A 13,554-nucleotide genomic window follows, 5' to 3' on the forward strand; every position below is an offset into this window, starting at 1 on the left:
AGCCCTTTTTCGCATTTTCACCTCGGGGTCAAGGTTACAGGGTCATCAAGTAAAAAATGACCGCTTGGTCGAATGGCCTATAAGGAAGCATTGTACGGCTATAATACATCATGGGTTTCATCGGGAATATTAAGAAGATTTAATTTGACCAACTAGTTTCTCGTTACCTCTATTGTCTGGCCCTGTTTATTGGGCAACCCGAGGTTCGCTGACTTCAACACTGCTTCGCGCGGTTATTTTAAGTTCAATTTAAATTCTGTTTTCACTTTTCATAGTCGCTAAGGTTGATTAACACTCGGTTACATCAAGTTTTGTGAAAATTGAATGTTTATATCCTCGGTCTGTGTAGAATGCATTGCAGCGAGGGGTAGCTTCCATGGTCTTCCATCCATTTCTATGCCATATAACGAGGCTGTCTTAAGTTCTAGTTGATTTCTGTTTTCACTTTTAGGACTTTCTGGTGAAGCTACACGTTTAATGAAGATAATTTTCATGCAAATCCGCTCAGAAACACACTTTTCATGAAGAAAATATATTCAATTCAAATAACCATGAGACTCTGGAAGGGACAACAAATGCTTTCCATTCGCTGCTTCACCTGGTAACCTGTCCTCCTGAGGAACTGCTTATTCGTAGCATCTGTGAGATTAATGTTTATATTTTAGATGGTTTTGGAGATGTGCTCTACAAGTATCTGAAAGAATTCCGGTGAAAAACGGACGTTTTAAGATTTTCTTAGGGCATTTCATCGGACGGCGAGCTGGCTGGTCACGTGATGCCGCACAGACGTGTAGGCAGCAAGTGATTGAGCTTGGCGGTGGCCCGAGGGTCCTTTTTAGTTGGGGTCCAGCTCTGTCCTGGATACAGCCATTAAATGCACACACTGAGAGTATTTATTTCACGGCCATAAACGCGGGTTTGAAATTTGTATAATGATGTTGGGAATGATTCCTAGAATATGGAGATTTTTGCTTCGAGCGGCCTCACAAATTTATTTTAAATTCAATTTGAATTCTGTTTTCACTTTCCGTAGTCGCTAAGGTTGAATAACACTCGGTTGCATCAAGTTTTGTATCCGAGCTGACCGTCAAACCCGCTCGGGTGTATTAATTCCTGTGCTTCATTAACTGTGTGTCATTTCTGAGACAGTTGGGTCTTTACCGACAATCCATTAGTGACATCATAATTCTCCTTAAACTTGCTGTTTCCGCAAGCTTGAAATCTAAGTTCAATGTACATATATTGTTGCCTTCAGCTGAATTTGAACCCAAAACATCTGCGATGTGAGCCTAATGTCCACACCACTACGTCCCCAAATGTATATCACCCTCTTTGGGTTCTTGCATTTAATTTAATTTGGAATATACCTAAGGGATTACTTTTCACAAATATTGAGAGTATGAGTGTGGGAACGAGTATATCAAGGCAGTGAGTAACGATGTTCAAGGCCTGAATATTAATGAGGAAAATAAAAAGTATTGTAATGGTCATGGGCTTTCAAAACTGCTATGCCACCAGGCAGGTAGGGGACAATAAGGTTTCTGTTTTTGCTTCGGTAATTTAGCATCGATCTGCATTTTAAAACATGACCGTGGTGAATCCGTCGACTGGAGAAAGCTGAGCGGAACTTTGCCAGCAGTTTGCTTTTCACAAGCGCTGTAATAGTCGATTTGACGTTTATATCTTTTCAATACCAAACCTAGAAATGTCCTTTCCTATGAATTTTTTAATGTTTTTTTGGGAATCATATGAAGTCCCAGAACAATTCGAGCTTCGTTGCCCAAATGGCAACTTTGGGCAATTCTGGTAATTTGCATAATCCAAGATGGGTACCGATCACCATCTCGATAATTTAATTTTTTACCCGCTTGTCCTAAAATGGTGTGTAATACCTCTTTTCAGGTTTTTTTTATGTATGTCGAATCCATTTCTGATGTTATTCCTTCGATTACAGGTCAATCTCATGTGTTGAAGGTCAGATAAAGGTTAAATTTGATCTCGGGGTGGACGACGAATTGAATCAACTTGATGAACATTAACGATTCACTTTATTCATGTTTTCTTCATGTGAAAAATATCACTAACATGTCACAAAAGCTGGTATTCACAATTACATAAGTGTAAAATTATACAATAAGACGATAATTGTCATCTTCCCCAACTGAATCAAATTTCTGTATGCTCCCACTCATAATCGGGATCAGAAAGGCCATCCTCATCCTCCTGGCCTTCGCTCTCCTGATCAGCATCCTCATCAAAATTCTCTTTCCCAACATCCTGATCTACGTCATCCTCATAAGCCTCCTCCATATCGATGTACTCCTCATCTGTAGTTTGAACATCTCGTCTCTTTGAGTGTGGATTGCAGCAGCCATCTTCACCAGAGCAGTTACAGTATGATGTACATGAAAGATGTTCTTTGTGGCAGCCACATGCCTCAGTGATGCACTTCTTACTCGGTGCCCTACATTGACACCGGATCACGTCAATTAGCTCTGGCGGTGCCGGGTCACCCTGAGCAGTGACAGGAACAGGGATATTATCCTAAATCTCCCATCCATATTTTGTGAAATCAGCTGAATCATCGGGTGGAGCTTGGTGGTCTGCCGCTTTCCACAACATCACTTGTAAATGAGCCCTCAACATGTGTTGTAATAAGTTGGTCGTTGTTGGAGGAAGGGCCATCACTTTGGTAATTTTCTTCTTTTGGTGAATCGCGAAAAGTGAGCAGATTCCATAGAAGTTCCCGGTACCTGACCATACAGAGCGAGGAAGAAAGGTTTTGCTGCTTCCAGCAAATCAGTTTCTGTAGTGCCCAGCACATCAGCCAAGCCCGGGAAGTTCCCTGCCAGCAAAGTTTTTAGTGCGCTGATCTTGCCTTTGCCATATGCATATGAGGTTGTGTCACACCCACTGAGGGTGTGCACACCAAGGAGTAGCAAACATTTTGGCCCTAGGTCAGCACAGCTTGCATTGATTTCTAGGACTGTACCATCCCAACGCTCCATTTGTACTTTGCACTGTAGGTCTGCCCGATACACCCAATACACCAACAACAAACACATCAGTGTCATCACTAAGCCCGCATATCACACCCTTTCCAGAGGTGGCTGCCACAAGGACATAGGAAATCATGGTGATGTCTGCTTCGTCATGACCAAATGCACAATCGTCGCGAGTATCCATCGTTACATTATCATCAACAGTGAAGGTGTACAACATGCTCACCAGCCTCTGCTTGTTGTTCTTGCTCTTTTGGATGACATCTCATTTGGGTAAAGGACTGGCAATGGAGAGCTCATAGTCAATGATAATATCACCAGCCCAGCGCATTCTCTCATGGTCCTTCGCAGAGACATCTTGGTACTTGTCAAAGACCACAATCTTCTCAGTGGCAGCTGGGTCGTGACTCAAACGACCCTGGATCGATCACATCATCACCACAATAAGTAACCAGCTTGGTGAACATTTGCTTCCGTGTCAACAAACCACCATGACTCACATATTTGTCATACAGTTCAATGGATGTCCAAGTACATAGTTTTCTATTAGTGTACATTTCATCGATAAGCAGGTTCAAAGCGGCATCATCAATCGTGGGGCTCTGGTCAGCATGCACAGGATTTTTCTTAAATTCATCATAACAGCGAACATGATACTGTGCCTCAGCTGCGGATAAGTCATCTGCACTGTGACAACGCATAGCAACTTCCCGACTCCACACATCATTTTAATCATCACAACAGTGTAATACAACAACTTTGAAGGGTGGAGCATCCTTGACACCCTTTCTTTCGCACTGTACCACTCTGTCCCATCTATCGGGATGTTTATGATTTACAGGCTCACAAGATGCAGCACAAAACAAACATTGTTTCTTAAAATGAAACTCTTTTACTTGTGGTCGTCTGAATCTGGCAGTTGGTGGTTCTTCACTGTCTATAGAACCCTCCTTCCTCTACTTATCCACAACTTTTTTTCACATGATACTTGGAGGTGAATGAGCAGTAGCAGCCTTCATGAGCTTCTACTAATGCCTCATCGTCTTGCGAATCCAAAACATACTGCATTCTCGGAAGGGTTTCATCGTCATGCCGCTCTGTTGCACATTCGATAAGTCGTTTTACTGCTTGTAGCTTGAATGTTCTTACTCGTCCAGACTTGCTGCAGGTCGGGAGAAAGCACCTCCCAGCATCAGGTGCTGTATCGGTCATCTCGAATCATGCGAAATAAACACTAAAATTCGGAAGAAAATTGCACAAATGCATGCAAACTTTTCGCTATAACATTAAGTATATATATATATATATATATATATATATATATATATATATATATATATATATATATATATATATAATATTATATAATATGATAATATGATAATATTTTTCGTTGAAACATCCAATGGTTGTCCACACAGAGGTCAAATGTAAGCTTGACCTGAACTTTTGCACGTGAAATTGACATGCAATCGAAAAAATAATATCAGAAATGGATTCTACACACATGAAAACCCTAAAAAAGATGTATTACACACCATTCTAGGATTAGCGAGTCAGATGCTAAATTATCGAGATGGCGTTTGGTGGCCATCTTGGATTATGCAAATTACCAGAGTTGCTCAATGTTACCATTTGGGAAACCAAGCTCAAATTGTTCTAGGTACCCATATGAATATAAATCGACAAAAAAAACTTCATAGGAACGAGCATTTCTAGGTTTAGGAAATGACATCGACTATAATATGCGGAGCTAATTTAATCATCCAACAGATTTTTTTGCTAATTTGCTATGCACTATGGAGTTGAAGACCATGCACAAGTTCTCATTTACAGGGAATTTCCTTCAAAACAGGGGAGGGAAGGAAGAAGAGCACAACCGCAAAAGGCGATCAACTATAACGAATGAATAATAAGAGTACCCCTGGCATTCATGGGAACCTTGACAGAATTAAACGTTTATCGTATTATGGCCTTCTGGCATTCACTCAGAGAGGAAGAGACTGATAGGAGAGAGGTGATGAGACAAAGGGAATCCTGACCTGTGTTCCACATACATACACTTGGTGTGGATTCAGTGTGGCGTGCTGCGATCTTGTGCATCTCGTCCTCTCCCTTGTTCCCCGCATTCTGCACACCTCACCAGGGCAGCGAGGAACACCAGCGTAGCATAAAACGCTAGCAATAGCGCTCAGAGAGCAAGCCCAGGGAGCCTAACAGTGCTAGATGCACCAACCCACGAGAGAGTCTGGCCAAAGCCAGTTATGCAAACTCTTTTGCACTTTAATAATCCCCCCTCCTCCCCTGTGGGGAGGGACCTCAGACCAATGCTGGTGTGTGGTTATTGGGCACTCTGCAGGGAGCAAACTGCCACCTGTCGTGTAGCATGGGGCTCTCCCCCCAGTAAACCATGTGGCCCTTCATGTCCTTCACCCATCTGAGCCACGTGGCCCATTGGATTCTGCAGATTGGAAAATTCCACTGAAGACAGACTAACATTGAGAACATAGAATTTATGGGGCAGGGGTTGGGGGGTGGGGGATAGGGGTTCGACACAAACACTCGGGAAGTGGAGGACAAGAACTTCTGAACACTTTGTTCGACAACATCTCTTTAATTACAGCAATTACAACACTCTTATTCCAACATGCACTAGGAAATAACTATTCTAAATGATGCCCCATTTACCCCCTAGATCAGATCCTAAACAGTATCAATAGCCAACGGTGGGAGTGTTTGTGATAACAGAAGTTAATTACGACTTACATGGGGAGTAACTGTGAGTAACAACACAAACAATGAGTTTGGTTAGAGTACTTTTGACCAAAATGCAGACTCCTTTACCATTTGTGGTATCAATGAAGACATATTAGGGATAATTGATGGCTTAAAAATAATAATGGAATTATTTTTTAAAAGATGGAGTAACTTTGACCAAAAGTGTGAGTGAAGTAAGACTGAGTATGGCCTGATATGGAACTTATTACCACCATCGGGAGTAATTTTGACCATTAGTTGGGGTGGCAATTGGCATATGTGACATATATGCAAGGAATGAGTATAATCAGCAGGAGTAATAATGACTACATGGCAGATCATCAGACTGCAGGGATAACAATTTACTCTCAGGCAAAATGTAGCATGACTCTTCAGTGGCTCTGTGGGATTTATTGAGTTTTAACAGTGGGATGGCATGCTCTTCAGCAGCAAATTTGGGATTAACTATAATGACTCTTTAATGGTAGGACTATGCGCTTAAACTATGAATGACCCTTTGGTGTCGGGATGGCTTGGGAAGCAAGGATGACCATTTGATAGTAACATCATTGAATCGTCGGTAGTGGTGTGAGATTAACGAATAGTTTTCAGCAGTGGCACTGTCGGATTAACTATGACTGTTCAACAATGGGATGGCATGGGGAACAAGTATTGCTCTTCAGTGTTAGTGCAGGCTTAATGGTAATTTGGGGTTGGGATGGCGCAGGTTAAATTCAATTTCAATTCTCTTCATTTTAACCCCCTCCACCATTTCCTCCTTCCTTCCTGTGCCTTCTCAGTAGATAGAAGGCTCACAAGCAGACTTTCATGTTATGTGGTGGCACTGTGGGTTTCACTGACTCTTCAATTATGTTCCCAAGTGCATGTAGGCCTTGTTAGCACTGAATGTGGCAAGCATGTGGGCTAAAGCTTGGTCAGCGCTGAGTTTTGGGTGAGGCTTGATCAAGCCATAAGTGGGGCAGGAATGTGGGGCGAAGCTTGGTTTGATGAATCGAGAAATGCAGAACAAAGCTGAGAAATGGTTGGACTGCACATTGCTGCAATTATAGACGGCTCATGTATATGGCAGTCCATATAATGTGGACTTTCATTTAACTAACAGCCTTCAGGTTGATCATATAGCAGTGGATTTTTTCACACCACCTATTTATTCATTTTGTTATTTTGGTATGCTTGTTAAGTAACATCTGTATCAAATAAAATCCTACATGAGCCTCTGACCCTTGTTAGAGGAAGATATCAACACCACATTTCGCAATCAAAATTAATTTAGCACAACTGCGGCTGCACCGGGTTTCAGTTTGCATCTGAAGGATTACTACGAGTGGGGCAGATAACAGCAATTTTTGAGAGGAATCATGCAAATTATGATACAAGCATCAAATTTGGCACATTTGTTCTCCAGGGGATTCTAATCAAATCTGCCTGATTGGCCATTTGAAAATCCAAATTTTGAAAAATTTGAAAAAAAAAAAAAAAAACTTCAAAAAAGTCAAGATCACGAATCAATGTTTGATGCTGGCTGAGATCGGTGAATGTTTCAGAAACATCATCAAAGACGTTCCAAGTCTGCCATGCAGTTTTCTTCCCTTTACCGTGGAAGGCAAACACGACGTCACATCCAGTGAACGCATGGAAGTATGGGATCCCTCTAGCTTTCTCAGGCCCTATTGCAGAAACTACCTCATGGACTGGAATCCATCATGCCTTGGCTCCTTAGCCAAAGGCAATCCACATGTTCTCAAGACCTAGTTCCTGTAAGGATGGCAGTACAGATATTGCTATGACTAGTACGTCCGTGTCATTAGCCTTAATGATAATTGACTTGCTACCATCCGTCGTTGCATCCCTGGCGGGTACAAATATTCGAGTGTCAGCTTCTTCATGACAACATGGGGACACAGCATCCAGTGACTTCCTTGTGTTGCTAATGGCATCTTCTCCTTTTGTGACAATGACTGTGCTTGTCGTCTGTGTTTCACACATCTTTTCCGCAAGGAAGTGAAACAGCTCAGTCTTGTTGCTGTCATCTCGAAGAAAGCTTCTCCAGTTACTTGGGGTCTTACTGGTTCCTGTCACTCTTCTTCTGATTCCTTGCCCCCTTTTCGACCCTGCCTCGGACTTCAGACTTGACTTCTTGTACACATCAAACACTACGTCCACCCTCTCGTACCTGGCACCATAGGATTCTACCTTTGGGATGATGTCTTCTTTAGCATAGTCATCAAATATCTTTGAAGTGCGTGGAGGTAAGGCATTGATAAGTGCTGAGCCATCAATGATGACTGCATCTCCCCTTGGTTCTCAGTCTGGGATGTTCACTTGCGCTTCAAGAATTTCAGCCAGCTGTGACTTAAAATTTTTCAAAATTTGGATTTTCAAATGGCCAATCAGGCAGATTTGATCAGAAAGCCCTGCAGAACAGAAATGCCAAATTTGATGCTTGTGTCATAATTTGCACGATTTTTCTACTATCTACTACACTATGCCTCCTTTCATGTCCACTAGTGATTAAAACATCTTATTGTACCAAAAAGCAAAACTTATCAAAGAACATACATTTTGAATATCGATGTGCAAATAAAGACCTTTGGGATGATGTCTTGTTTACGCACCAACAGTGGTGATTGGCACGTGTAGCATAAGACTTCCCGTACCACTTCAAATGTGTAAAATGAAAGGTATAATCACAGTTGAACAAAATGGCTGGGAGGATACAAGAATCGAATGGACACTCATCTCTGAGCTGTCGAGGCTGGATTTGAATCTCGACCCAGCTATAAAAGCTATAAACTGTCATCTTGGTGTTTCACAGGCAGGGAGATTCATCGATCTGTGCACCGTCCCTCTGATGGATGTTAAACTGGGCATCCCGTGTGCGTGTGCCAGCCTTAGTTGGTAGATGTTAAAGATCCCATGGTGTCCTTCGTGAAGGGTAAGCAAATTATCGGCACCGCCGCCTGGGCCAGATTCCAAATTCCTGCACTGTAAGCTACAGGGGCCACTGCATCAGTGGCACAGATGTAGCCCCAGCAAATTACGCAAACTGCAGCCATGTTCTGCAAATGAAAGAAGAAGAAGAAGAAAAAGAGGAAGAGCAAAATAGAGAATATAAATAGAAACACAAGATAACATGAAAAGAGGAATTTTCAGCAACAACAATGGATTTATCACTGGCAACCTGAACAAATTACAAATTGCTGCCCAAATCACATTCAGTTGAACGTCCAGCCTGGCCAACCAGTTCTTAAGACTTGAGCCAAAAACGTTAGCTGGCTGACCTCACAAGACTGTTAAAATAATAATAGTAGTACTGTGGTAGTATGTAGAGGTGGTGGTCATGGTGGTACTGGTACTGGTAGTAGTTTTTTTTTTTTTAGGTAGTAGTTTTTGGCGGACCTATCCTTTTCAAAAATCTAAACATTGGTGGGTTTTTTTTGTTTGTTTTTTTTGTATACATTGTCGAGGCTCGTATGAGAGCTAACACACAACCCACAGCAAGGGGGCATGAGACAAGAGGGGCGGGAGTGGAAGGGACAAAACATTGGGGAACAGACACATTAGGTGAACTGTGGAAGGGAGAGGGATGGGGATGGGACGGGGAACATGGCGAAGAGAAGATGGACATTTCAGGGACTTTCAGGAAGGAAAGCAGGGGAATTGAAGGAAGTGGGCTTGGGTGGATTATCGGGGGTAGAAAAGATCGAGGATTTGGATGGGGGAAGATAAGAGGTGGTGGTGAACAGCTGTTTTGAAAGCCTGGAGGGAAGAATGGGAAAGAATAGAGTGAGGAAGTTTATTCCAAAGGCAGGAAAAAAGAGGAATGAAAGAGTGAAGATGAGCAGTGATTCGTGATTTTGGTAGTTTTACCGGAAGGGGGTTGTTGGCGGACCTTGAGCGCCCTGTGGAAATGTGGTGGGGACTGGAAATCTGGAAATCGCAGAGAGAGCAGGGGGGGCAAGGCTGGAGAGGAGTCGGTAGAAGACAGAAAGACCACCGACCAACCTGCGGTGATTGAGTGAGAGGCCCAAAGACTCAGCTTCATTGCGGGAGATGCCGATGATCTTAAATGCCCTGGTTTCTACAGCGTGAAGCCGAGAAAGGTGGGAGGCAGGAGCACCAGCCCAGAGGGGAGAGCAGTACTCCATCAGGCTACGGACAAAAGCTTTGTAAGTGGTCAGGAGCTCAAGAGGGCCGAGGAAGGACTTTGCACGACGGAGGATTCCCAGTCAGCGACTGGCTTTTGAGGCGAGGTTGGAAATGTGACTTTCCCAGGAAAGGTCATGGCAGATAGTGAGACCCAGAAGCTTGAAAGAAAAGACTTCTTCCAGAGGATTGTTGAGAAAGTGGATGGGGGGGTTTTCTAAACGGTCCTTTCGAAGAGACATAGTGAGAGTGTGAGATTTGTCTGGATTGAAAGACATGTTCCACGTGTTGGACCAATTTGTGATTTTATCCAGATCTGCAGTGAGCGAAGAAGCTGCTGCTTGCCGGTCTGAGGGATGACAGATGGTACGGCAGAGGGTGGAGTCGTCGGCAAAAAGATAAAGAGGATTTTCCAGAGAGTCGGAGAGATCATTGATGAAAACCAGAAAAAGAACAGGGCCCAGAACGCTACCTTGAGGAACTCCAGCCTGCACAGGAAGAGGGGATGAAAGAACTCCATTTAGGGCCACACGTTGACTGCGACAGGAGAGGAAGTCTGCGAGCCATGAGTGGAGATGGCCTTGAATACCATGGGAAGAGAGTTTGGTGAGTAGTGCAGGGTGCCAGACTGTGTCAAAAGCATGTGATATGTCCAGGGATACGGCTCGGATTTCCTGTCTGGCATTGAGGACCTCCATCCATTGATGGGAGAGCAGAAGCAGCATATCCAGGGTAGAGTGACCTGGTCTGAAACCAAATTGATGATTGGAAATCAAGCCAAGGCTTGGTGTTGTCCCAAACTGTTTGCTTGTCATTCATAGAACTTTATGAATGGCCCACATAAAAACCAACTCAATCTGTCTGGCACATCGTAAGTCAAATGCACTTTATCTGTTGCATCGGTTTAAGGCTTTCATTTCAACTTCACCACAAACACTTTTGTTGGAACAGTGTGCCAAAGAACAGTGTTGGCACGTTGCTTTATAAAATGAACTGGAATTTCTGTCCTTTGGAACACTCAACTTAATCGAGCGTCATCGCGATTAGTTGATTTTCAACAAAAATCCTCAACTCCTCCTTGCTAACTCCACATTCGGCGGTGTGATGGTTTTAGGACCCGTTCTGATTCTGGAAGGTCAGCGGATCGAACCCTGGTGAAGTCATACGAGAGGTTGTTAAATGGTACATGCTGCTGCTTTGCTTGATGTTCAGCATTTAAAAAAGATAGAGCACACACAAACAACCATAAGTTGACAACCATTGCACAGGCTTCGATGGTCCGAATGGCCTCCTCCTGTTTTGAAGTTCCTTGTAAGGGAACTTGTATGTATTTATTTATTAACTTCCACACTGCTTGTTTCTTGAAATCTGTACTTGAACGTTTGGCATAAAGGATATCAAGTTAGTTTGAAGGTGTGAGATTTTTTTTCCGGAAGTTTTGAAAAAGCTGTAATTATTAAAAAAAAAAAAACTCTAATTGTAATCAGGACTGTGTGGACAACTTGATGCAGGCATTGTCGATGGATTTGTGCTTTTTTTCCCAAACACCTTTATGTTTCTGAAATTAAAAGTGGTTGAGAAACCAATTTTTTCCCTGGAGGAATCCCCAGTTACTTTCAGTTTAAAATATTTTGATCCAGTGTTGAGATGAAAAAAATTGTTTGATTGGATGGTGCAGAGGTCAGCACACTTTCCTTTGAGCCGTCTGGTCGAGGTTTGATTGCCAACCCGACTATAAACTGCTGGATTGGTTGGTTCAAGTGCAGGAAGTTGCATCACAAAGCGCTCCGTCCCTCTCATGGATGTTAAGCTGGGTGTCCCGTCTGCTGGCATTAGTTCGATATGAAAGGTCCCATTCTGTCTTTCGACAAAGAGTAGATGAGCTCTCATCGTGAACAAATTCCAAATCCTCTTTCGTTGAACGTCAGGCCGAGTCAGTAGGTTTGTGAAAGACTTGGGCCAAAAACTTTCCCTGGCCGACCCAGCAAAAATGTTGGAGTGGTCGGAGAGATTTTAGTAGTGGTGGTTGTGGTAGTAGTGTGAGAAGAAAAAATTGGTGCAATGCTTAGTTATAGCTTTAGGCTTTTAGCAAAATTTTAAAACTAACTTAATTGTGACGTTATGCCCGTTTGTACTTGGTTCGCTTTAATGTGTTGCTTTATTTGTTAACTGAAGCTAAATTGGTCACATGGGTGAAACCAGTACTAGTTCAATTGATCACATGGTTGATATACATGTTTGGGTGGTGCGGGGGGGGGGGGGAGGAGGTGAGCCTGATGTTGGCTTAATGGTTAGGGTGGTGGGCTTGGGATACTTGGGTCCTGAGTTCAAATCCTGCTTTCCATTGAATTAATACCTGGCAGGGTTGACTCAGCCTGTCATCCCTCTGAGGTCGGCAAAATGAGTAACAGCTTGTTGGGATGATTGAGCCATTTGAGTATCCTGCATTGGAGTGGTGACCCATCCAGGATTGTGCCCAATGGCTCAGGGGACTGTTTTGGCATCACTGATTCTCTGTACAGAGTGTGGTCCCGATGGATGGATGGAGGAGGTGGCAGTAATTGACTGGGCAACATGTATATAACCACCGCATATCTAACTTGTGCTTTAAAATGAGTAAAATGACACATCTCACAGCCTGCGGACACGCGCAAGCACTGCCAACAACGCTGGATCCACGCCATAGCTCATCTTGGCACAGACCTCGAGCAGTGATTTCTCGACAAATTGATCCGTACGTCAGACGCCCACATTAATGTATACATCCATGTATGCATATATTCTCCGTGCCACCCGCCTGCACTTATAGCTGCTGACGTGTCATTGTAATCTGTAACAGGCCAGCCTGTCAGAAAATGTTCACACTGAGAATCAGGAGGGGATTACAGATGGTATTTGTTGGACGTTTTTATATCTCACCAATTTTACAATCACAATGCCAAATCTGCTTTCAACTCCCACAGTAGAAACTGGTGGTCTGAGGTGGAGGGAGGGAGTGGAGGGAGGGTTGTGGTGAAGTGCCTCCTGTGCTCAGAAGGTAACGGCAAAAAAAATGAAGTGTGATTTATCCTGCAGAGCATCCCAGAGGAAAATATGGTTTTTATTTTGGATGAGTCTTTCCTCTTTTATTTTTTTTTTCTTGCATTTTTGTTTTGTTTCCATAATTCCTCAAGTGAGACGTCAACCTCACCAGATAATGTGTGCCACATTGTGTGCGGAGAGCAAAGTTCACTTCATCCCTCCCTGAACATCTCAACAAAGTTTTACGTCCTAGAGTGTGACGTCGCACATGGGAATGAATCCGAAGGCGTTTCCTTCCCCAGAGCTTCTGCTTTTTCTTTATTTCACAGCAACACCTGGAGTATGATGTTGTGAAATTTCACTTCTTTCCCGCCCATCTTTGCACATGGCATTTCGATTTTCCATCTTTTCTGTTGTATGTTGACATTTTGAATTTTAAATATTAAGTCCTGTATTTCTTTGTTTGGTTGTTGTGAGGGAGAATCAAAATTCAAAATAAGTCATCGACATGGAGTGCCAGAAGGAAAACGACAGAAGCCAACAAATTTAGACTGGGTGGTGTTAAATGAGGACAGGTGGATAAAATGGACAAACACGTTGCATGTGA

At 43.1% G+C, this 13,554-nt stretch overlaps 1 protein-coding gene and 1 pseudogene across 14 annotated transcripts in view; one reads left to right on the top strand and one right to left on the bottom strand.

The window, feature by feature from the left end:
• The window catches only part of LOC147015668 (sideroflexin-5-like), a 380,656-nt gene that overhangs the window by 290,573 nt on the left and 76,529 nt on the right, over positions 1-13,554 (top strand). The window lies entirely within an intron of this gene.
• Positions 2,032-6,546, bottom strand: LOC147015669 (uncharacterized; annotated as a pseudogene). Its single transcript, XR_015049782.1, has 2 exons — positions 5,045-6,546; positions 2,032-3,420 (listed from the first exon to the last, which is right to left on the bottom strand). The product of XR_015049782.1 is annotated as an uncharacterized LOC147015669 (transcript).

Source organism: Eptatretus burgeri, chromosome 12 (genome assembly GCF_056783735.1).
Source record: "Eptatretus burgeri isolate ZD-2024b chromosome 12, Ebu_testis_v1, whole genome shotgun sequence".
Lineage (NCBI taxonomy): Eukaryota > Metazoa > Chordata > Myxini > Myxiniformes > Myxinidae > Eptatretus > Eptatretus burgeri.